Raw genomic sequence first — 25,140 nt, 5'->3', positions numbered from 1 at the left:
TAGCCTTCGGTACGGAAGTCGTTATCCCAATCGAGCTTAAACTCCCATCGGCACGAGTCGTGGCGTTCGACGAACATCAAAATTCGCAAAGTCTTAGAGCCAACCTTGACCTGCTGGAAGAAAGATGGGAGATAGCTCAGGTTCGAATGGCAGCCTACAGACAGAAAGTCGCTCGATATTACAACGCCCGGGTCAAGAACAAAGCCTTTAGAGCGGGAGATCTAGTGCTTTGACGAGCCGCTGTCTCACAACCTCATGACCGGGAGAAACTCATCCCAAACTGGGAAGGACCGTATGAAGTCAAAGAAGTAGTCCGGTCTGGAACTTATTATCTTAAGGAACTCGGAGGAGCCGACCTCCTGCGATCGTGGAGCTCGAAAAACTTACGGATGTACTACCAATAACTTCATTTTAATTGAAAGTTGCATACCTGTATGTCTTTGGACAATTCAAACAAACTGCATCAGAAATGAAAGGGAAACCTCATCCCGACAAAGTCGAAAGCCCGATTCCATTTAGACCGGATGGGGGGAGAAGCCCTGCAACGCCCATATGCGCCCCCACAGCCCTGTTAGGGACAGGAGGAAAACCTCGCCCTAACTTGAGCAAAGTCGAAGGCCCGGTTCTATTTAGACCGGATGGGGGGAGAGGCCCTGCAACGCTCATATGCGCCCCCACAGCCCTATTAGGGACAGGAGAAAAATCTCGCCCTAACTTGAGCAAAGTCGAAGGCCCGATTCCATTTAGACCGGATGGGGGGAGAGGCCCTGCAACGCCCATATGCGCCCCCACAGTCCTGTTAGGGACAGGAGGAAAACCTCACCCTAACTTGAGCAAAGTCGAAGGTCCGGTTTCATTTAGACCGGATGGGGGGAGAGGCCCTGCAACGCCCATATGCGCCCCCACAGTCCTGTTAGGGACAGGAGGAAAACCTCGCCCTAACTTGAGCAAAGTCGAAGGCCCGGTTCTATTTAGACCGGATGGGGGGAGAGGCCCTGCAACGCCCATACGCGCCCCCACAGTCCTGCTAAGGACAGGAGGAGAACCTCGCCCTAGATTGAGCGAAGTCGAAGGCCCGGACTCCTACGGGAGCCGAGCTCCATCCGCAACTTCTACCGCGAGGAGGACTTCGCCCAGACTCCTACGGGAGCCGAGCTCCGTCACCAACTTCAACCGGTGGTAAGCTCCGACCGGACTCTTACGGGAGCCGGGCTCCGTCCGCAACTCCAATCACATGGAGGACTCCGTCCGGACTCCTACGGGAGCCGGGCTTCGTCACTAACTTCAACTGCTGGTGATCTTCGCCCCGACTCCCACGGGAGCCGAACTTCACCCCGACTTCACCTACGGGAGCCGAACTCCCGTGGCCTCACTGAGAGCGGAGGAAAAATTCCAAGTGAAAAAGAAAAAGGAAGGCGATGGACCACATCAGCGACGATTGAAAAACAAACAGCGTCCAAGGTGCAGAGAACCCGCCACAGCAGGGATTGGGGCTCCCATCAGGAGTCCCAGCTTTCAAGGAAGCTTTCGACACAAATCCAAGGTAGGATAATTTCCTTAGGGTGACGGAAGCTCGGACCTCCGAGCTCAAGCCCTGAGGGGGACACCAAGCCCGAATGGCCCCCAGGCGAGTCTGTGGCCACTGACAGAGAAGATGGGTCGATGTGATGGCAACCGGGTATCTTCAAATGATGCAAAAATTGAAAAGGAGCTCGGCAAACGATAATTCAACATGAATAAAAGGGCCACCGGTGGCCTTAGGACGACATTAAAAAAAAAAAAAAGAAGAAGAAGAGAGAAGAAAGAAGAAGAAAAGATGAGAAAAGGAAGGAAGTTCGACAGACAACAATTCGATGCAAAGTGCGGACGAGGTAACAAAATCTCCTTCTCATTTTTCAACTAACAAGATGTACGTTACAAGACCCGGAGGGCCAGAAAAGAATACATTATTACAAGGCCTGAGAACACGGCTTGGAAAGGATACACCGGAGGCCGCTTCAAGCTGCAAACTTCTCTTCCCGTTTCTGTCCTTCCCAGCCGCATTTTCCAGTACGTGTGGCAGGCCTATCGGCTCTCGCCCCACCTTGTTTCGCTCCACCTCCGAAGTCCCAACCCCGGGGGGAAAAGGATGGGATAGATTTCAGGGGGCAGTAAGGGCAACGGCGGCAGCGATGAAGACCTGTTTCAAGAAGAACCGAAGTCACCCTGGAGGCAGCGGTGGCGCCAAAGATATGCGCCATCACCGAATGCTCCGTGACAGCCGCCGTCCAAAATGCTCCGGCAAGGTCGGCATGCGCTACTTCCACCATCCCCGCAACAAGTTTTACTGCCCCACCGTCGATGCCGACCACTTCTGGTCCCTCGGCCCCGACGACATCAAGGATCCCACCACAGCTTGTGACAACAGCTCTGCCCTCCTGACCGATATCACCCCGTCTTGCTACTCCAAAATTCTCGGGCAGAACGCCTTTACCGACGGTCTCCGTTATTAAACCCCTGTTGTTGAAGGAATTCTTCCTCGAACCCCCTTTGAAACAACAGGGACCTTCAGCGGCCGCTCGATGATCGGAAAACTCGCGGACCGCAGTTCTCCTCCTTACCTTCCTCCAAGCCCTTGACATCCCCTTGAGGATGGCCTCCGGAGTGGAGGACATGGCGGGGAAACCCCTTAGAGAGGAATCGGGGAGCTGAAGACGGCAAAGATCGGTGCGGAGGACGCTCGGAGTTGACAGGGGCACCGAGGGAGTGGCTGAGTAGCTAGGCTCTCAGACGAAAGAAAGGCGTCGTCCTTTTGGCGGAGTAAAATCCCGAAGGAAGGGTAAGGGATTTAAATAGGCAGCGGATCTTAGCACGATTATGATGGCGGGCGTCTCTAGACCAACCGGTGCTTACCACGTGTCCCGCGTGTCCCGCTCACCGCTATCGAGGATTGACTGTTCGCAAATTTCCATGGCGCGACGCTTGGGATTGCATCTCGGTGGGAGTCCCGAAAAGACTCTTCGGGTCGCCCTAATCGAAAAAAGGGCTCTGGCATGCGCGCATTAAATGTCGACATATCCGAGGATGGTTGCGTCCGGACGTCAGGGGGAGAACTTCGGCTGCGACAACCTCTCTGTACTTTCTTCATTCGAAATTCAAACTCGGAAGTGGGGGGACTGGTGTTGGGCATAAAATACCCTCGATCAAAGTTCTTGGCAGGGTCGACCCTCGCGAGTCTCTTCCGACTTTCAACAACTGTTGGTGAGCTCCCATCGCTCCGCCCGGACTCCTACGGGAGCCGGGCGCCGTCCACGACTTCTACAGCAAGAAAGACTCCGCTCGGACTCCTACGGGAGCCAGGCTCCGTCCATGACTTCTACGGCAAGGAAGACTCCGCCCGGACTCCTACGGGAGCCAGGCTCCGTCCATGACTTCTACGGCAAGGAAGACTCCGCCCGGACTCCTACGGGAGTCGGGCTCTGTCCACGACTTCTACAGCAAGGAAGACTCCGTCCGGACTCCTACGGGAGCCGGGCTCCGTCCATGATTTCTGCAGCAAGGAAGACTCCGCCCGGACTTTTACGGGAGTCGGGCTCCGTCCACGACTTCTACAGCAAGGAAGAATCCGCCCGGACTCCTACGGGAGCCGGGCTCCATCCACGACTTCTACAGCAAGGAAGACTTCGCCCGGACTCCTACGGGAGCCGGGCTCCGTCCACGACTTCTACGGCAAGGAAGACTCCGTCCGGACTCCTACGAGAGCCGGGCTCCGTCCACGACTTCTACAGCAAGGAAGACTCCACCCGGGCTCCATCCATGACTTCTACAGCAAGGAAAACTCCGCCCGGACTCCTACAGGAGCCGGGCTCCGTCCATGACTTCTACAGCAAGGAAGACTCCGCCCGGACTCCTACGAGAGCCAGGCTCCATCCACGACTTCTACAGCAAGGAAGACTCCGCCCGGACTCTTACAGGAGTCGGGCTCCGTCCACGACTTCTACAGCAAGGAAGACTCCGCCCGGACTCCTACGGGAGTCGGGCTCCGTCCACGATTTCTGAGCAAGGAAGACTCCGCCCAGACTCCTACGGGAGCCGGGCTCCATCCATGACTTCTACAGCAAGGAAGACTCCGCCCGGACTCCTACGGGAGCCGGGCTCCGTCCACAACTTCTACAGCAAGGAAGACTCCGCCCGGACTCCTACGGGAGTCGGGCTCCGTCCACGACTTCTACAGCAAGGAAGACTCCGCCCGGACTCCTACGGGAGCCAGGCTCCGTCCACGACTTCTACAGCAAGGAAGACTCCGTCCGGACTCCTACGGGAGCCGGGCTCCGTCCACAACTTCTACAGCAAGGTAGACTCCGCCCGGACTCCTACGGGAGCCGGGCTCTGTCCATGACTTCTACAGCAAGGAAGACTCCGCCCGGACTCCTACGGGAGCCGGGCTCCACCCACGATTTCTGCAGCAAGGAAGACCCCGCCCGGGCTCCTGCGGGAGTCGGGCTCCATCCACGACTTCTGCCACTGGTAAGCCTCGTCCAAACTCCTACGGGTGCCAGACCTTGCTGCCAACTCCAACCGAACTTTGGCCAACAAGACTGGATCCCCTGACAAGCCACAGTAATGGACACCACTGCTCCACTCCTTACGGCAGACCCTGCGTAGCCCCATTACTCCCTGACAGGCCGTATTAACGGCCACGACTCTGCTCCACTCCCTACGATGGATTCTGTGCGAGTCCACCACTCTCTGACGAGTCACGACAGCGGACGCCGCTCGATTCCCCGTAACTGATTCCACTTAGCGAGCCACGGCGATAGCCACGATCCCACTCCACTACCCTCCGCAATAAATTCCCCCTACCTCTATGGTACCAAGTATTGCTCGCAGTAGGGCACTGACGAATGCTTATGAGTTGTGGCAGACTGTGGCCACAACTTATTCCTATAAAGGCAATAATATGCATGCCCATAAGATCCAGCGAGAGCTTCGAGGACTTACTCAGGTGTCTGATCTATAACAAAGTATGTTGGAGAGTTAAAGAAGTTGTGGAATGATTTTGATTTTTATGGTCTCTTTAACCCTACTCGTCCTGATGATGTTGATGTGTTCCGCAAATGGATAGAGCGTCAACGCCTTGATGATCTTTTGGATAGGCTAAACCTAGAGATTGAGTATCAACTCTCTTCTATTCTTAGTACACAGGAGTGGCCAACTCTAGATGAAGCTATTTTTTTGGTTCTTAGTGAAGAAACTCAATTAGCCACTGTCTTTTTTTATGAACACAGCTATATGCTCTGTACTTGTGGTACAGCCAACTACTTTCAGAAGCTCTTCTCCTATCAATTCTGCTCAAGAGACTCAGTTTCGACCTCGTGAGGTCAAGATTTGTGACCATTGTCATAAGCTGGGCCACATCAAAGCTTACTGCTATGAGCTGCATGGTCGTCTGACTAGAGGCCGTGGTCATGGAGGTGGTTATTTTGGTAAAGGCCGAGGTCAGTATAATCATGCCCATTTTTTTTTTGTGGGAAAATTATCAGTCGAAGAATGCAATTTTTGAAAAAGTTCAGATCTGGTGTAAATATTTTTGAAAATAATGTTTCCATAGAAGATTCTCCATATCAACCAGGCAATTCTCTATATCCGGGTAATTTTGCCCAAACAGGTATTGGTGATCAAGTTCATGCTCATAACTGTAGTAATTTTTCTCCATGGATAGTTGACTCTAAAGCATCCAATCATATGACTAGATCCTTTAGAGATTTTGTGTCTTATATTCCTTGTTCCGATTGTGATAAAGTTTGTCTTGCTGATAGTTCTTTTGTCTCTATTTCTGAAAAAAGATCTATCAAATGTACTTCCGAATTATCCTAATCATCTGTTCTACATGTCCCTAGATTCCCTATCAATCTCCTATCCATTAGGGCTATTACGAATGATCTTAATTCTGCCATAATTTTTTTCAAAATACATTGTGTCTTTCAGGAGCCAAGGACAGGGAGGAAACTTGGGACTGATGTAATGCGTAATGAGCTCTACTATTTGGAGGGAGGAGTGTCCGGAGGCTACTCAGTAACTAATTTGGCAGTATCATCTTCACGAGAGGGAGACTTCTTGCTTCAGGACCGTAGGTGTTGGGCATAAAATACCCTCGGCCGAAGTTCTTGGCAGGGTCGACCCTCGCAAGTCTCTTCCGACTTTCAACAACTGTTGGTGAGCTCCCGTCGCTCTGCCCGGACTCCTACGGGAGCCGGGCTCCGTCCACGACTTCTACAGCAAGGAAGACTCCGCCCGGACTCCTACGGGAGCCGGGCTCCGTCCATGACTTCTACAGCAAGGAAGACTCCGCCCGGACTCCTACGGGAGTCGGGCTCTGTCCACAACTTCTACAGCAAGGAAGACTCCGTCCGGACTCCTACGGGAGCCGGGCTCCGTCCACGATTTCTGCAGCAAGGAAGACTCCGCCCGGACTTTTACGGGAGTCGGGCTCCATCCACGACTTCTACAGCAAGGAAGACTCCGCCCGGACTCCTACGGGAGCCGGGCTCCGTCCACGACTTCTACAGCAAGGAAGACTCCGCCCGGACTCCTACAGGAGCCAGGCTCCGTCCACGACTTCTACGGCAAGGAAGACTCTGCTCGGACTCCTACGAGAGCCGGGCTCCATCCACGACTTCTACGGCAAGGAAGACTCTGCCCGGACTCCTACGGGAGCTGGGCTCCGTTCACGACTTCTACGGCAAGGAAGACTCCGCCCGGACTCCTACGGGAGCCAGGCTCCGTCCCTGACTTCTACGGCAAGGAAGACTCCGCCCGGACTCCTACGGGAGCCGGGCTCCGTCCATGACTTCTACAGCAAGGAAGACTCCGCCCGGACTCCTACGGGAGCCGGGCTCCATCCACGACTTCTACAGCAAGGAAGACTCCGCCCGGACTCCTACGGGAGCCGGGCTCCGTCCATGACTTCTACAGCAAGGAAGACTCCGCCCGGACTCCTACGGGAGCTGGGCTCCGTCCACGACTTCTACAACAAGGAAGACTCCGCCCGAACTCCTACGGGAGCCGGGCTCCATCCACGATTTTTGCAGCAAGGAAGACTCCGCCCGGACTCCTACGGGAGCCGAGCTCCGTCCATGACTTCTACAGCAAAGAAGACTCCGCCTGGACTCCTACGGGAGCCGGGCTCCATCCACGACTTCTACAGCAAGGAAGACTCCGCCCGGACTCCTACGAGAGCCGGGCTCCATCCATGACTTCTACCGCAAGGAAGACTCCGCCCGGACACCTACGGGAGCCGGGCTCCATCCACGACTTCTACAGCAAGGAAGACTCCGCCCGGACTCCTACGGGAGCTAGGCTCTTTCCACGACTTCTACAGCAAGGAAGACTCCGCCCGGACTCCTACGGGAGCCAGGCTCCACCCACGATTTCTGCAGCAAGGAAGACCCCGCCCTGGCTTCTACAGGAGCCGGGCTCCGTCCACGACTTCTGCCGCTGGTAAGCCTCGTCCAAACTCCTACGGGTGCCGGACCTCGCTACCAACTCCAACCGAACTTCGACCAACAAGTCTGGATCCCCTGACAAGCCACAGTAACGGACACCACTGCTCCACTCCTTGCGGCGGACCCTGCGTAGCCCCATTACTCCCTGACAGGCCGTATTAACGGCCACGACTCTGCTCCACTCCCTGCGGCGGATTCTGTGCGAGTCCACCACTCCCTGTCGAGTCACGACAGCGGACGCCGCTCGACTCTCCGTAACTGATTCCACGTAGCGAGCCACGGCGATAGCCACGATCCCACTCCACTACCCTCCGTAATAAATTTCTCCTGACTCTGGGCGGCCCACTACCAGACGGTTACAGGCGTCGCTATCAATTTGTTGCCCCCTCCGTCTATAAAAGGGAAACCCTAGATACGTTATTCTATAGGCTCTCGTTTTTACCTAAAAATTCTGCTAAAATTTTCGTTCGAGCACTCCATTCTTGTTGAGGTAGAGAACTGACTTGAGCGTCGGAGGGTCTTGCCGGAGCAACCCCACCTCCGATTTAGACTTCTTTTGCAGGTTTCGATGGCGACCGCGACTCCCTCAACTCCAGCTTCTCCAGCGCAAGCGGATTTTTGCACCAACATTAGGCTTAGTCATCTTCCATTAACTCTCTTAGCTCATATGTTTCCAACTACTTTTGAATCATATAATAAAGAGAAGCTAGTCTATGATGCCTGTGAACTAGCTAAACACACTAGAAATGCTTATCCAGGCTCAGGCCTGCATAGTAAAATAATATTTGAGGTAGTTCATTCTGATGTATGGAGATCCTGTGAGACCACAGTTATTTCTGATCATCAGTGGTTCATTACTTTTATTGATTATTTCAGTCATTACACTTAGGTTTATCTATTAAAAAATAAGAATGAAATGTTTCAATCATTTAGAGATTTTTATAAAATGATTGGTACTCAATATAGAGCAACTCTTAAGATTTTTCACTCTGATAATGGGATAGTATCTTAATAAAGAATTTGAGGAGTATACACATAATAATGGTATTATATATCAAACGACTTCTGTTGACACACCGGCTCAAAATAAAATTACTGAAAGAAAGAATAGGCACTTGCTTGAAGTGACAAGGTGTTTGATATTTTCTATGAATGTTCCCAAGTTTTTATGGGGAGAAGTAGTGTTAACTGCAGCATATCTGATTAACCGAATGCCACTTCAAACTCTGGTCTATAAGACACATCTTGAATGCCTGCAGGAAATTAATTCTTTCATATTTCCCCCCAAGATATTAAAGGAAAAATCATCTTTTTCCTGTGTAGGATCTTTCAGATTTCATCAAATCAGGAGCGGAATAAATTAAAAATTTTTATCCTATACTATTTCAGATCTAATATCTGTTAGATCTGATCTTATTATTTGATATTTAAAATTTAAAATTAAATCTAAAACTATGATGAAAGAAGTACCTCAAGGGTAATCTGATTACCCTGTAGATGATCTCAGCACAGCCTGAGATTCTGATGTAACCACGCAAGCGTCTGGTCTCTACCGGTATCCACTCAGATAGGATCTGAAACATCTTCTCCTCATGAATCTACGCTCCAAAAATTAGATCTCTATCTAATTTGAAAGTACTTCAGAATTCCTTCTGAAGTTGGAGTAGCAGCCTGTCGAAGATGTCCTGCAGCCTTCCTGTTCCAGGCGTCACCACACTTTATACCTTTGCCAGATGAACGTCCAACTCCTTGGATGTGAAGAGGGGAGGGAGGAGAGCAAGGAGGATATGGAGAAGAGGAGATAGGGCAACAGCTATTGGATTTTGTGCATAAAACAACTTCAGCCTCAAAACCCTAGGCGCAGAAGAGTTTATATAGACCCTGTATGCTGTGCAGTGCCACAACATTCAACCAATCAAAAAATTCCAATAAATTTTGAAAAAATTCTAATTGATAGAGTGATGTCATCTGATCACATCAGATAAGAACTTCCATCCTCTCTCCTATGTTGACACCAACTTTGGATAAGCTCAAAGAGAGTTGGCGCCAAGGAGTCCATGTTGATCAAGACTCCTCTTGATCTTATCCACTTGGGGTGCCCACTTAATCCAATTGGGCTCACGCCATAATCTGACTATGGCACCCAATTTGATGTGGTTTTGGCATGTGGACACTCCACAAAAATCCTCCAATAAGTTCTCTTCAGTTTAAAACCCATATGTCAATATTTGACAGATGTCCTAAAATAAAATTGGCAGGTGTCAGAAATTAGCAGGTGTTGTCTTAAATTTATCTCATGAATTAAGACAAGCCTTTTCTGAACTGGACAAGCTTTATTTAGACTGAAAGAAATCTTCTCAAGGTTTTCTGGATGAGTCAAATCATATTTGGCTCAGTCGAGATGAAAAAGATTACACAAGGAGAAAGTTAGGCTCAATCGTGTGCTAGCATGATTTTCTTGAACCTAATTGGATCATATCCAAATCAATTGGGTTAGCCTAATTGATGACATCCAGACCCTAACCCTTATTTGTGTGATCCAATTAGGTTCAATTCTGTATGATAATGAGATATGTCGTGATCTTATCATCGACATCATCGAAACTCCTTTCGATGGATCAGAACTCTTCTGATTCAGATAATTAGAATGATCGATCATCAATATCATTCTAATTGCTCTCAAAATCCACTAGTGACACCTAGCAGTATGTGGTGGCAACCCATCAGAACTGAAGATGAACCTCTCGGTGCAGCTATCTATGTGATTGAGTTCCTCTATCATGAGTTCCGACTGAATTAGGGTTAAGGTGAACTCGTCAAACCCAACTCAGTCATATGAATCAATCGATCGATCCGAGTCCGATGTGAAACCTTAATGAAAAACTCTTTTTCATTATTTCACTCTGCCATGGCCATGGGCTTAAGGACTCGATCTTTCGATCATCATATGACTACTCCTCTCATCTACCGAGGTTGATAGATTCCATCTTGATGCGATCTGATTCCTACAATGAATATGCTACAGCCAACATACACCTCAGGGTTTCGAATGGCTAAGAGACTGAGTTATGGCGTAGTCAAACTATAACACACTCAAGATGAACTATCGATGTACCTTAGGTCAAAGAACTAGACACACAACTGCAGCATCGAGTTAGTCATCGACGAGAAGGTAGACTTCCTTATGACTGCTTGATGTGGTCATGCTCAGTACTCTCGTTCTCAATGAATACCTGTACTCTCGCTTCGATATCTCCACACCGTAGACTCAAGACACATCTATCCTAAAGAAGCGATCGTACACCAACCTTCCAGATCGATCACCATCCTCGTGATGATCCTATGATCAGGAGCTGTTTATGAGTTAGTTATGTAAATTCATGCCTTAAATTTTCAACTCTTGAAAATATGAATTAACATTCTCACTAACTTAAAGGATGTATCACAGACACAATGTACACAATGTGATAGAAGAATAGCCCTTTTATTCATTTAAAGTCAAAATTATAAATTTGTCCTTAGATTTGTACAGAAATGTGTCAGCCGATCTGGCATCTAGGGCACACATCTAACAAACTCCCACTTGACCTAATGTCAATTGGCTACATATCTAAGTCCCATCTTCTCAAGGTGGTCTTCGATCTTCTATTAGCCCAATGGCTTAGTCAGTGGATCTACCACATTGTCTGTGGAGTCGACTCTCTTGATCTCGACATAATCTTTTTCGAGGTAATCACGGATCAAATAGAATCGCCGCTCGATGTGCTTGGACTTCTGGTGAGACCTTAGCTCCTTAGCTAGGGCTATGGCACCATTATTATCGTAATAAAGAGGTATGGCATTCGATGACATCACTCCAAGCTCTGCGGCAAACTTCTTGTACTAGAATGCCTCCTTCGCAGCTTTCAATGCAACAATATACTCTGCCTCCATGGTGGAATCAGCAATCACCGACTGCTTGAAATTCTTCCAGCTAACTGCACCACCATTACAAATGAACAGACTCTCAGATATCGACTTTCAATCATCTATATCAGACATAAAGTCTGAGTCTGTAAATTTCTGAACCTGGAGTTCTCCATTCTCAAAGACTAGAAACATATCCTGAGTCCTTTTCAAGTACTTAAGGATACATTTCACAGAAGTTCAGTGCTCTTCGCCTGGATTCGACTGATATCTGCTTATGACACTCACAGCATGGGCTATATCAGGTCGTATACATAGCATGGCATACATGAGGCTCCCTATTGCCGAAGCATAAGGGATCTTACTTATGCGTTCAATCTCCTCAGGTGTGCTAGGGCACATCTTCTTGGAGAGATGAATGCCATGTCTAAAAGGTAACAAACCTCTTTTAGAGTTTTTCATGCTAAATCTTTTTAGCACCTCCTCTATGTACATCTTCTGTGAAAGTCCGAGCATCCTATTTGGTCTATCTCTATAGACCTTAATACCCAGTATAAAGGATGCCTCTCCTAGATTTTTCATAGAGAACTCCTTAGACAACCATACTTTGACTGAGGTCAACATGGGAATGTCATTCTCAATTAGGAGGATGTCATCTACGTACAGTACAAGGAAGACAACCGTGCTCCCACTGACCTTTTTGAACACACATAGTTCCTCCTCGTTCTTGATGAAACCAAACATTTTGATCACATCATTGAAACAAGTATTCCAACTCCAAGATGCTTGCTTAAGTCCATAAATGGACCTTTGCAGCTTGCAGATCCTGTGATCATCATCACTGGATGTGAAACCAAGCGACTGTTCCATATAGATATCTTCCTCAAGATATCCATTTAAGAATGCCGTTTTCACATCCATCTGTCATATTTCATAATCGAAATAGGCTGCAACAGTAAGCAATGTGTGGATGAATTTTAGCATGGCTACGGACGAGAAGGCATCCTGATAGTCAATGCTTTCGCGCTGACTATAACCTTTCGCTACGAGCCTAGCCTTGAATGTCTCCATATTCCCATCTGCACCTGTCTTTCTCTTGAAGATCTATTTACACCTAATAGGTACAATACTTTCAGGTGGATTTACCAAGGTCCAGACTTGGTTTGAGTGCATCGAGTCAATTTCTGACCTCATTATCTCTAACCATTTCTCGGAGTCGATATCTGATATCGCCTCATCATAGGTCTTGGGATCATCACCATGAGCCCCATTTTTCATGAGGAATATTTCCTCTATTTTCTCTTGTATAGTACCTAAGTACCTTTCAGGAGGACGGAAAACCCTAATCGATCTACGAGGTGGAAGAGGTTGTGTTAGGACTAATTCTGATTGATTGGGTTCCTTAGGTTCTTTAGCTCGTTGCTCTTGGGAGACATTCTCCTTGAGCTTAATTATTCTTCCGATGCCACCATCTTGAATAAACAATTTTTCAAGAAAAATAGCATTTCGACTCACAATCACATTGTGGTCTTTCAAAATATAAAAATAGTATCCTAATGACTCTTTAGGATATCCTATGAACCGATCTCTAAAAGATCTGAACTCTAACTTGTCCGTCTGCTGTCTCTTGACTAATTTGGAGGGAGGAGTGTCCGGAGGCTACTCAGAGACTAATTTGGTAGTATCATCTTCACGAGAGGGAGACTTATTGCTTCAGGACCGTAGGCTTAGTCATCTTCCATTTACTCTTTTAGCTCGTATGTTTCCAACTACTTTTGAATCATATAATAAAGAGAAGCTAGTCTATGATGCCTGTGAACTAGCTAAACACACTAGAAATGCTTATCCATGCTTAGGCCTGCATAGTAAAACAATATTTGAGGTAGTTCATTCTGATGTGTGGAGATCCTATGGGACCATAGCTATTTTTGATCATCAGTGGTTCATTACTTTTATTGATTATTTCAGTCGTTGTACTTAGGTTTATCTATTGAAAAATAAAAATGAAGTGTTTCAATCATTTAGAGATTTTTATAAAATAATTGGTACTCAATATAGAGCAACTCTTAAGATTTTTCACTTTGATAATGGGACAGTATCTTAATAAAAAATTTGAGGAGTATACACATAATAATGATATTATATATCAAATGACTTCTGTTGACACACCGGCTCGAAATGAAATTACTGAAAGAAAGAATAGGCACTTGCTTGAAGTGACAAGGTGTTTGATATTTTCTATGAATGTTCCAAAGTTTTTATGGGGAGAAGTAGTGTTAACGGTAGCATATCTGATTAACCGAATGCCACTTCAAACTCTGGACTGTAAGACACATCTTGAATGCCTGCAGGAAACTAATTCTTTCATATTTCCCCCCAAGATATTTGGTTGTGTTTATTTTGTTCGGGATCATCGACCTTTGATTGGCAACCTTGACACACGTGCCCTCAAGTACATTTTTGTAGGCTATTCTTTCACTCAAAAAGGGTACAAATGTTGGTGTCCAACCGAGCAAAAATTGCTTATCAGCATGGATGTAACATTTCGGGAGTCTGAGCTATTCTATATATCTTTTGTGTCCTCTTCCTCTTCCGTCACCTCTGGTACTGGTCGAGAGAGAGAGTTTTTTACTGGAGAGGATCCTATTGCTATGGATGTTGGCAGCTCTACTATTACAGATGATGGTTCTGACACTCAAAGGGAGACTACAGATGGTGGTTCTGACACTCATGGGGAGACTACGGATGGTGGTTCTAACACTCAAGGGGAGTCTATTTCTGTTAATGCTGGTTCTGACACTCAAGGAGAAGCGTCTAAGTCTCAGTCACAGCTTGTTGCTTCAGTTTCACCTGTTTCACTCCCCTCTCAGAGCCTATTGTGCATTCTTCAGTCTCCAGGTCTTCCTCTCCTGTCCCAACGGCTTCATCTTATATGTCCCCTTCCAGGATGAATGGTAATTCCCTTGTGTCTCCCATTCATTTTATATTAGATAATGATGATCTGAATATTCCTATTACTTTACGTAAGCCTACTCGTCATGCTGGCATTTCCGCTCGACTTAAGGATGGAGTGGAGTACAAATAACTTGGGATCCTATGAGTCTCTCTCCCCATCTTATCAAAATTTTATAGCTTCTCTATCCTCTATCTCCATACCCGAGAACTGGAAGGTTGCTAAGGAAGACTCCAAGTGAAAAGCCGCCATGCTTAAGGAGATGCGAGCATTAGAAAAAGATAATACATGGGAACTTGTATCTTTGCCAGCTGGTAAACAAACTGAGGGATGTAAATAGATTTTCATAGTCAAGCGGATACCTAAGAGTACCGTTGAACGTTACAAAACTCGTTTGGTAGCAAAAGGATATACACAGACTTATGGCATCAACTATGATGAAACTTTTGCACCCATTGCAAAAATAAACTCTGTAAGAACCCTTATATCATGTACTGCTAACTTTGGATGGGATCTGTTCCAACACGATGTAAAGAATGCTTTTCTTCATGGAGAACTTCAGGAAGAGGTATATATGGATATTCCATCAGAGTTTGCTACTGCTCAAATAGTGGGCAAAGTATGCCAGTTACGACGATCTTTTTATAGTTTGATTGTCTATATTGATGATATTATGGTCACAGAAGATGATTCTGAAAACATAGCTCATTTGAAGGCTCAGTTGGCACAGATGTTTAAGGTAAAGGATCTTGGACATCTTCGATATTTTCTTGGGATAGAGTTTGCCCGTTCTTCAAAAGAGATTTTTCTCTCCAAAAGAAAATACATTCTGGATCTTCTTACAGAGATCGGTATGTTGGGATGTCGACCTATTGTCACTCCTATCGAGCAAAATCATCGACTAGTAGCTAATGCTGGTGTTTCTGTTGATCGAGGATGTTACCAACGATTGGTAAGGCGTTTGATTTATCTATCCCATACACGGCCTGATATTGCATTCATCGTTAGTGTGATAAGTCAGTTTATGCACAACAACCCATGTTCAGTTCATATGGATGCTGTGACATAGATACTTCGATACCTCAAAGGCTGTCCTAGCCGTGGTTTGCTTTATTCTTGTCATGACAACCTATAGGTGGAGTGTTATACAGATGCTGATTGGGCTGGGTCACTTGATGATTGTCGCTCTGCTTCAGGTTACTACATTTTTGTTGGAGGTAACCTAATTACTTGATGAAGCAAGAAACAGAATGTGGTTGCTCGATCTACTGTAAAAGCAGAGTATCGAGCTATAGCACATGGTGTGTGTGAAATTCTATGGTTGTAGATCTTGTTATCGGATTTAGGTCTTTATCAGTCATCGCCCCTTATGTTGTATTGTGACAACAAGATAGCAATCAATATTGCTAATAATCCAGTTCAGCATGATCAGACGAAACACATCGAGATCGATTGATATTTTATCAAGGAAAAGCTTGATGCCAGAATCATTTGTATACCTTATGTGCGATCTGCTAGTCAACTGGCAGATATTCTAACGAAAGGTCTTAGTTTGCACTCTTTTTCATTTATTCGTGACAAGATGGATCTTAATGATATCTATAACCCATCTTGAGGGAAAGTGTTGAAATGAGCTGGACCTCTCTAATCAGGAATATAATCTTCCTAATTAAAGAAAAATATGATTGTAATTAGAGAAAAATATGGTTGTATAATTCCTAAATTGAGATTCTGAAGATTAATAAAAGGACCCTATAGGTCTTAGAGGGTGTTCATTCCTTCTCCCACTGAAATCTCCATCTTCCTCTCTTCTTCTATCCCTCTTTCCCATCTCTGTGTGCCAACAATTTGCAGCTTGAAGATTCCAAAAAAGTAATACCTTGGAAAGCAAAAAGGGGTGGCAAAAGTGAATTGATTCCTATAGTGAGCTAAACTTTGTGAAGTCCAGACCATGCATAAAGAAACGTTTGAAGTACATCACATGGTTGAAAACAATTTCAGTTAGGTCTCATGCTTTTAGTTGGTTGGATGTTTACAGAATTTCAAATATAGAGAATTTCTAGGCCCTGTCTCGTCAGAAAAAGAAATAGGTATTAAATTCAGAACCAATGCATCTCTTTTGCATGCGTAACACAAGAAAAAGGTTGTTGCACAATCCAATGAAGTATCAACAATGGCCAGTTTTCCAGAAAAAAGAAATAGAAACAAAGTATGACAATAGAAATAAAATATGACAACACAAGGAAACAGTACCTGCCGATATAGACACGACTGAAACTTGATGTCCAACAAGAAGTAAAGGTCACAACTTCGCAGAACAGGACCAGGATGAATTCCCAAGTGTTAATCAAATATTTAGAAAGACCACTTCCTAACACAGTTTGCAAATGGCACCAGAGGTACCCATGAGTCCAGTGACAGCACAAAAAATAATAAAAGTAGAGTACATGTATATAGTTAATTAAAATTGGACCCACAGCTCAATTACTTGGTTTTGAATTTTACAATATGGAGGCCATGAAACTAGATATAGCTTGCTTAGTAAATACAAGGGCAAGAGGAAAAAAAAAATAAAAGAGAAAATAAGAGCAATTAGAAGTTACATATAAAGACCGAAAACTTCAATTATTTACAGTTTGTGGCATATTTTTGGAAACTACATATGAAAGCAATTCACATAAAGACATGTCGCCAATACCAAAATTTTCCTTCGTTATCACTTATTAGAATGAAAATCACATCGACATCAAACTGACTAGTGTATATTAACTAATATGAATTAGAAAAACAATAAAAAGGAAAATAAACACATCACTGCAGGTTCTGGAGTTCCAAAATCCTGATCTAACAAGCTTGAATTGAGTTTGTTCGATGCTCCAGCACCAACATCAGAAGATCAATGAGATGAGCCAAGCTCAGTTGTACCTTGCCAAACATACCATGCATGGCAAGTAGAGTAGAAGGGATTATAGCCAAGCACTAGATCCACAGCTTACCTCCACATTTATGAAGAGAACTGATCAAGTTTAACCAATAATATCATGTGGACTCTTTAATCCTTCAGAAAAACAAAGATATAGTAAAGGTGGTAAATCATGGTCAGTCTGTGGTATAGCTCCCATACAAAAACTGATTCCATGTTCTTATTACTCTTTGATTGCCTCCAAGGAAAAAAATTGTACCTAGAAGATCATATGAATAAGATGGACCAAAAAACTCCACCCCAGCACCCAGCCCAGATTTTAAAGAAAACATACAATTAAAACAGCCAGTCTAAAGCTAAGCTTATCGCAATTATTTAAAGTCCTGTATTTAAGCTTATTTACCATTATATGGCCTTCATTCCTAGGTGTAGCAGAAAGGTTTGAGGCCTAAAGTTGCTTTACTTTAGAAGTTTTCCTATGGAACAAAAATTGAACATGTAAAAACAGACCATGGTTGATACACTTTACCGAGGTACTCTATCAGGAAGCAGCAGTACATCGTTTCCTTTTAATTGTATCTTCTGATGTCATGCATCGATCTTGGTCTTCAAATTATTTGAATCATCATTAAATCTTCAATCATTAACAAGATATTGAAAGTACAATCAATTCTCCTTCTCCAGTTAGGTATGTATCTCTGTGTATGTGTATAGGCCTTTTTAATTGCGTGAACAATTTAGCATATATTTCTTTTTACTTATTTAGGGATATTGAGAGAGCAAAGGAAAGCAAAATTAATAAGAAAGTGATCGCCAAATTAAGATAGATAATTAGGATGAAGAAGAAGAATTTTGATTCAGATTTTCGAAGTGGGCGGCATATGCCAAATAGGTCAGTTCAGGCTGGGTACATTTTTTGTTGATCCAAATTAGACTGGATAATATATGGGCTGTGGTAGGTCAATTTGGAAAACACAAAACCCAAATCTGACGTGGTTTTCTTACCAGGTCCATTTTTTGACCCCAATTCAACCCATGTGTCTTCAAAAATGCATCAGATGAGGTCTAATTTGGTTTGGGACTGTGTCAACCGAGCCAATCCGCAGCCCTAAGGAGTGCTTTGGGTAATCAAAGAACTTGGGCATAGTTGTGCAATGAAATAGATTACTGATTTCTGGGATTATAGGATTATCATCCTAGTTGGAGATAAAGTAATATAACTAATAATATTTACATTATTGAAATTCTAAATTTCCATCGGCCAATTAATTCCTGACATTGCATATGAAAAAAACCATGTGCACCTATAGTGCAAAATTGTGATAGACATGACAATAATGTAATGATTAAGAGAAATAACATATATGGTGAAGAACCAATCTATACATTTCAATCTGCCCACTTTGCTACTGGATATATTGGGAACAAATCATGAAAGGCACTTCTTTGCTTTAAACATCAGACCGAAGATGGAAAAAAGAAAACCCATTGTTTTAATAAATCACAACATCTCTAATCATCATATTAAATATATTTTTTAGATCTGAAAATCAGATTACCTGAACAAATCACTTAAGCATCTCCAGTGCACAAAGGAATCTGAATATAGATTATTTTACACAATCAACTTAAAATCACATGGATTGTCCTAACTACAATCTAATGGAAAATAAGGATTGATGTGCTCAAAGTAAAGAAAGCTAAAGAAAGCCACCTACTATGGCCGCCCTTCCTCTGTTACTTGAGAACTTCACTATTGTGCTTAATAGCAATGCAAGACTACAATCATTTTCTACTTGCTCTAGCTCGCTGAGATTCCACCTACATTTGATGAGTCATGTCTTATGATTCTTCTCTAGAAAGGACACACTATAAACATTGGATAAAGTCATAATTTATGCCAAATTGGAAATGAAGTGTGCATTACCCTAATGAAAAAATAAATGAAAAAGAAAACAAGTACAAAAATATTTATAGTTCTCTTTATGATGGAGCATGCATTCCAGAATAAATCTTTGCTTGGACAAAAATCTGACTTGTATCCCCTCTTTCTTATTCACCTTTGAAGATCCATCTTCATCTACATGCAAGGGAAAGATAATGGTCCTACCAAGTAACAGTATTAACATGTAGTTCGCCATAATAGAAAGAGTTATTAGAAATTCAACATCAGAATACTACAGGAAAATAGGCTTTTCACTGCGGCATTTGCTGTTGCTAAATCCTTGCTGCTAATTCCACAGTTTCTGGTATTGTCACAAGGAGTTGATCCTCTGCAGTGCATTGTTCGCACCACAGACAGCTACGAATACACGGATCGCTGCCATGTCATCAATCCCATAAATGGAAGGTTCTCACAGAGACCGTCGCATTGGAATGCCAAACACATCAGTAGTTACCAAACTCATTGGATAAGGAGATTGTGCAACAGCCCTCCATTTTGAGATGGATGACATGGTGGCAATCCAAGGATGCACAGCCCTCTATGGTGCAAAAGATCCACCATAGAGGATCCCGATTCTGACACAAGGCATTTTGGTTGACTTAATTCCCTATTGCCTGTTTCTGTTGAATATATTAAGTACCTTGTTCAAGGATTAGCCTTTTAAAAATCAAATCTACCATAACAAAGCACAAATAAATTTGACACAAGTGGTTCATGTGCCTAGATCAGACAACCATATGCAACATAGATGAGGATATTTATAAATAACTTGACTTCGACTTCTCCGCATACAAATATAGTAAAATAGACAATAATTTGCAAGAAGTACCAATAGGGATAATAAGAAGCATCTCTCAAGCATAGTCCTTAAAATCATTAAAGTATATCAATAAAGCACATTCTGCCTATTGGGGTATAAGTCATCTGTGTGATCCATTTTTTACCAACCAAGACACTTCGGTCTAAGATCGAGATGACTTGGACCATGATATAACCGCAGGCCAAGGAGAAATAGCAGCAAGTCTATGATTTCGGTTTTGCAACCGGAATCAGAATGGGAATGAAAATCGGAATAGCTTGGAATCAAAATTGGAATACCAAATCTTTCGAAGCGTTTGGTTTGTGATCAAAATCGGAATCGGAATGAAAATCCAAATTCACATAGGAGAGTAGGGATTGAGTTCTATATAGATTGAGCTATTCCCGTTCCACTCCGGAATTAGAATCGGAATGTGACTTTTTCCAATCAAACGATTGGAATAAGAGTCGTTTATTTCGATTTCGATTCCAGATCCCTACTCTTTCCAACCAAACACCTCCTAATGTTATTCGTGAACATAATTTTTTTCCTTTCAACATCGAAAACTTTCTAACATGTCCATACTTAGATGGGGAGGGTAGGACGAAAGAGGAAGGGGTTTCATCATGCTTGCCATGATTAAAGATCAAATAAGACTAGCTTGGTTTGTGGGAAAAGGGAGAGACAGGTGTGGTCAACGGTAAAAAAAAAAAACTCATATTTTTTTTAGTAAAGGTAGAAAAACTTATATTTGATCGGAGATCTCAAAAGAGAGAAACGAGAAAGTATATTTCCCTTGAAAATTACTTTCTTATATTTAATGGAAAAAAAATTGAGAATTATGGTAATTTTTATTATTCCAAAAATGGTCCTAAACCATCATACTAAAATAGATCAAATTTGGTCCCTGTAAATAATTTGGAATGTGTGTAGCATGACTAACTCTATTTCAAAACTAAAATACTCTTTTACTGATAATTATTCTAAAAATGGTTACCATGATGTTACGAGAAGGAATAGCTTTGAAGGCACTACAATGATATGTCTCCTGACTCAAGCATTCTTAGTTCACAAATTAGGATAGACAATAAAGCACTAGTAGAAATATTCATGTATCAACATTCTCCTTCTATTAATGCCATTGACGTTGGTGTTCCAAATATTGGAAGTGATCAAAATATTATATCTAATTCTAAGTGCATAACATAAATTTTATATGATCTTTCTAGAAAAATAGATGCTCAACTATCTCATAGTCTACTAACATGCAAAAATCATTTTCTCAGATGTCATATATCGTATTAGCTTTCCAAAAAATATATTTTAGTAGGGTGGAATTTTCTACAAAGTAAATGAGTCCTCAACAAAAATGATGGTGGCAGCTTAGCTGGTGCATGGGTGGAAGGAGAGGGAGGTGAAGAGGAATAATACGGGGTGGGATGCCCAATGGAGCTATGCGTCATCCAAAGCCAATATCAACGGTTACATGATTATTTTTCTATATCTTGCACACCGAACATCATCCCACATATCATAATAAAATTTTGCTATGATGCTTCAAAAAATATTTTAATATTTTTATTTAATATTTATTTTTGATCATCAAATTAAATATAGATCACTCGAATTTCAGCTCCACAGCGTATTCATATATGCACGATTGATACGATAAATATTTCAAAAATTACTGAAGGCAGAGGAGGCGTTGGGTTGCAGGAGGAGGAGCGGCGGGGGACAATGCCAACATTAGAGGGGAGAGGACTGTGGAGAAGCCACAGGCTGCCGCTGGCGGCGGCCAAGCGGGTAGGGGTGGTAGAGGAGAAGTTGCAGGCCATGCTTGGGGTTAGCGGTGACAAGGAGAAGCCATGGCCTCCTCCGCACCATTTTCTTTCTCTTCGCCCTCACCTCCATCTTCCTCGCCCACTACTTCCTCCTCCATCCCCGCCCCTCCTCTTCCCTCGAAACCCTAATCCTAACCCCTCCCTCAAGCCCTGTCCTCCCTCCCTTCCTTCCTCCCTTGGTCCTTCTCCCCCGCCATCGGCCCACTCTTGCGAGGCCTACTTCGGCCATGGCTTCTCCTATCAGATCAACCTCTTCTGCTTTTCTTCCTCCACCGATGGCGGGGGGAGGTCCTGATGCTTCTACAGCGAGACCCCTTGCAAGCTCCATCTGCGATGGGGGGCAGGGTAAGGATGGACCCGGGGAGGATCTCGATGACATACAGCGAGGAGAAGTTGGAGACGGTGATGGGGCGTGAGGAGGAGGACAAGCTCCCCAAGTACAAGCTTGGGGCATTCAAGATCAAAGCCGCAGCATCAGGTTGGGGGGAGGGGCGGTGGGGGATCCCAAGTCCCGACGGGGGGTGTTCTCGTGAGCACAGGGGAAGGGGGGAGGGGTGTTCTCCACGGGCGCAGGGGAGGAGTGTGGGGGTGTACAGAGGAGCCAGGCCATCGGAGGGTGTTCTCTACAGGCGTAGGGGAGATGTTCTCTGCAGGTGCAGGAAAGGGGTGGTGGCACAAAGGATCGATTGATGACGTTTGAAAAACTGATGATATGTAATGCCTGAAATATTTTTTATAATATTTTATTATAAAAAAATATTTTAATAAAATCCATCATAATATTATTGACAGACTACTATATTTTTTAGCATTGATAGAAATAACTGATGCAATCATCGTTGTGAGTGATAATATGACCCTTTAGAAAGTCTAATCCAAAGACTAAATTTTTCAACAATCAAGACTCACTCTCCAGTAACTTCCAAGCATACTAAAAACTAGAGAATTAATTGGAAAGTAAGATTAAGAAAAATTAAAAAGAGTTATGCTTTATGTATTGAGAGAATATTGAATATCATTGGAAAGGAAGAAAAAACAGAGATTTACGCAATGAATTTAGAGAGCTTTCAAGAGTGATTATTTCCAACATCTTTTGCATCCTCTCAAGTATCAATTGAAGAGAAGTCAAGTTTCAAAAAAGAAGCAAATTTTCAGTAACTTCTCTACACTTAAAAGAGTTTATTTTTCAGTTTTATGTTGTTCTAAAACTTTACTCATCATATTTTATTTTCTTTATAAGTTTCTTTGGGAAAAAAAATTTGGGGTATAAGTCTGTCCAAATCTAAAATTAGATATTATAGATTTTGATTGGTGAGCCCATAAAACCAACTAGGTTGATTATGAATTAAGAAAATAATCGGTGTAAAAATTTTAGTTAGTGATCCCAAAAATTAACTAGATTTGTTTATGATTTTGGATAAAATAAATATATTATAATCAAACTTATTATAGCAGAATTTTTAAGAGCTTTGAGAGTGGATGTAGGTGTGATATTGTATCGAATTACTATAAAATTATTTTATTTTTGTCGTATCTTTTTGCTCTATTAATTTACTTATCTTGCATTATTTTAATTCTTGCATTGTTTTACTTATTTTCTAATTCTACTGTTGTACATTGTTTATACTTCATAAGTACTCCAATTAGTTTTAATTTAGAGTATATCATTATTTAGATATCAATTTGATTGAAATTTTTAAACAACCCAATTCATCCCTTCCTTAGTTTGCTACCTTTTTAGGCAACATAAAAGTTATTTTTCTCCATCATTATTTGTTCAAATAAATAAATTTTAGAAACACGTTGAACCTTAGGGTAGGAAATGGAGATGGAAGTCCAAAACCATAGACAAAGCTTTTTTCTTTCAATCATATTTAGAAAGTTCTCATTTCCATTTTTAAAAGAAATAATCACAAGTCTTTTTTTCCTTTTATTTTGGTCTAGATAGGAAGGAATTGACTCAATTCCTTTAGATTCTTGCTACGGTAGCTGGCAATCTTGAAGAGGTTTTCCTTTTGGAAACAACTGAAGGGATTTCACTAGAGATTAGATATCTTCTCTATCTTCATTTAGCTAGATGGAATTGATCCCAACAAATCATTTAAATATCACACAAATTTGGAAAGAAATTAATATTTTGATGATTAATCATGCCAAAAACCTTGAACTATTTAGGGTTTTCAATTTCCTCTTAAACTTTGATTTTGTGTAATCAAATTATCAAACTTTTTAATTTTGTAATTCAAATCTTGACCACAAATTCTATTTGGCTACCATAATGGAGTGATCATGCAGTATCACATGACTTGTTAATGTGGCAGATGTAGATGATGTGGATAAGATTTGTCCCTCATTTTAATTTCTTTGGTTAGGGTTTCAATTTTTCTTTCTTTGGATGACGAGCGGCAGTCAATTGATAATAGTAAGAAAAGGAAGAAAGGAGGAGACGGATTATGTAAGAAAAGATAGTTCAAGTGGACCTAAGTATTTCTATATTTGTTTTGTCTTTGTTCCTCTATTTTAGGGTTTCTTGAGGTCATAGTTTTTGATTTGAGGAAGAAAGTGTGGTAACAAGAAGCCAAATAAAAGAGAAATCAAAGAAGCAAAGATCAACACAAACACAAGATTTACATGAAAAATCCTTTAAATCAAAAGGAAAAACCATGGACGGAGATGGATGGAGATTTTCTACTATCTTCAAAGTTTAGAGATTATAGAATATAAAATAATATTCTAGAAAAGCATTCACGCCTCAAAGATAACATATATCACTAAAACAGGTATATAGAGATATTATTAAAATCAAAGTTTATGCTCCGTCCAACAAGATGGAAAGGCCCCATATTATCTCTATGACTAGTGCTAATCTAAATGGAAGATGCCTCTATAGAAAGATTGAATGATTTTGATTTGGAGGAATGGCACATGTTTAACTATTAATTCTTGTCTTTCTTTCTTTTTCACTTTCTCCCTTAAGATATTCAAGAAGTTGGATTGCTATGGACTAAGATATGAGATTTTCCTGCGTTTACTAATTAGCATTCTTCTTTCTTTATCTTAGGTTTCGTTGGTTCTCTTATCTTAACAAAAAAGAAGAAGAAGAGAGAAATGTTTGTAATGAGTTGCTACAATGCGTGCTCTGAATATCGTCACATAGACCGTCAAATTAAAAAAAAAAAAAGCTTTCAAGACCCCCCAAATAATGGATTTGGACCCATTGTCATATTTCCCTCCCTTTGTTCTTTCTATTCTTAATTTCTTAATTTCATTGTTTGTGTTTCAAGTGAGA

General features: G+C 42.9%; 1 long non-coding RNA gene across 3 annotated transcripts in view; it reads right to left on the bottom strand.

Moving 5' to 3' along the window:
* Nucleotides 1-19,934, bottom strand: part of LOC140856398 (uncharacterized) — a 32,099-nt gene extending 12,165 nt beyond the window's left edge. Inside the window, exons 1-2 of one of the 3 annotated variants that reach the window (XR_012139559.1) lie at nt 18,981-19,934; nt 16,597-16,714 (exon numbers count right to left, since the gene is read on the bottom strand). This is a non-coding gene — a long non-coding RNA (uncharacterized lncRNA). The other 2 variants (XR_012139558.1, XR_012139557.1) reach the window with 2 other exon arrangements.
* Nucleotides 19,935-25,140: the final 5,206 nt, after the last annotated feature.

This window comes from Elaeis guineensis, chromosome 3, assembly GCF_000442705.2.
Source record: "Elaeis guineensis isolate ETL-2024a chromosome 3, EG11, whole genome shotgun sequence".
Taxonomy (NCBI): Eukaryota; Viridiplantae; Streptophyta; class Magnoliopsida; order Arecales; family Arecaceae; genus Elaeis; species Elaeis guineensis.
This window is presented reverse-complemented; position numbering and strand designations above follow the sequence as displayed.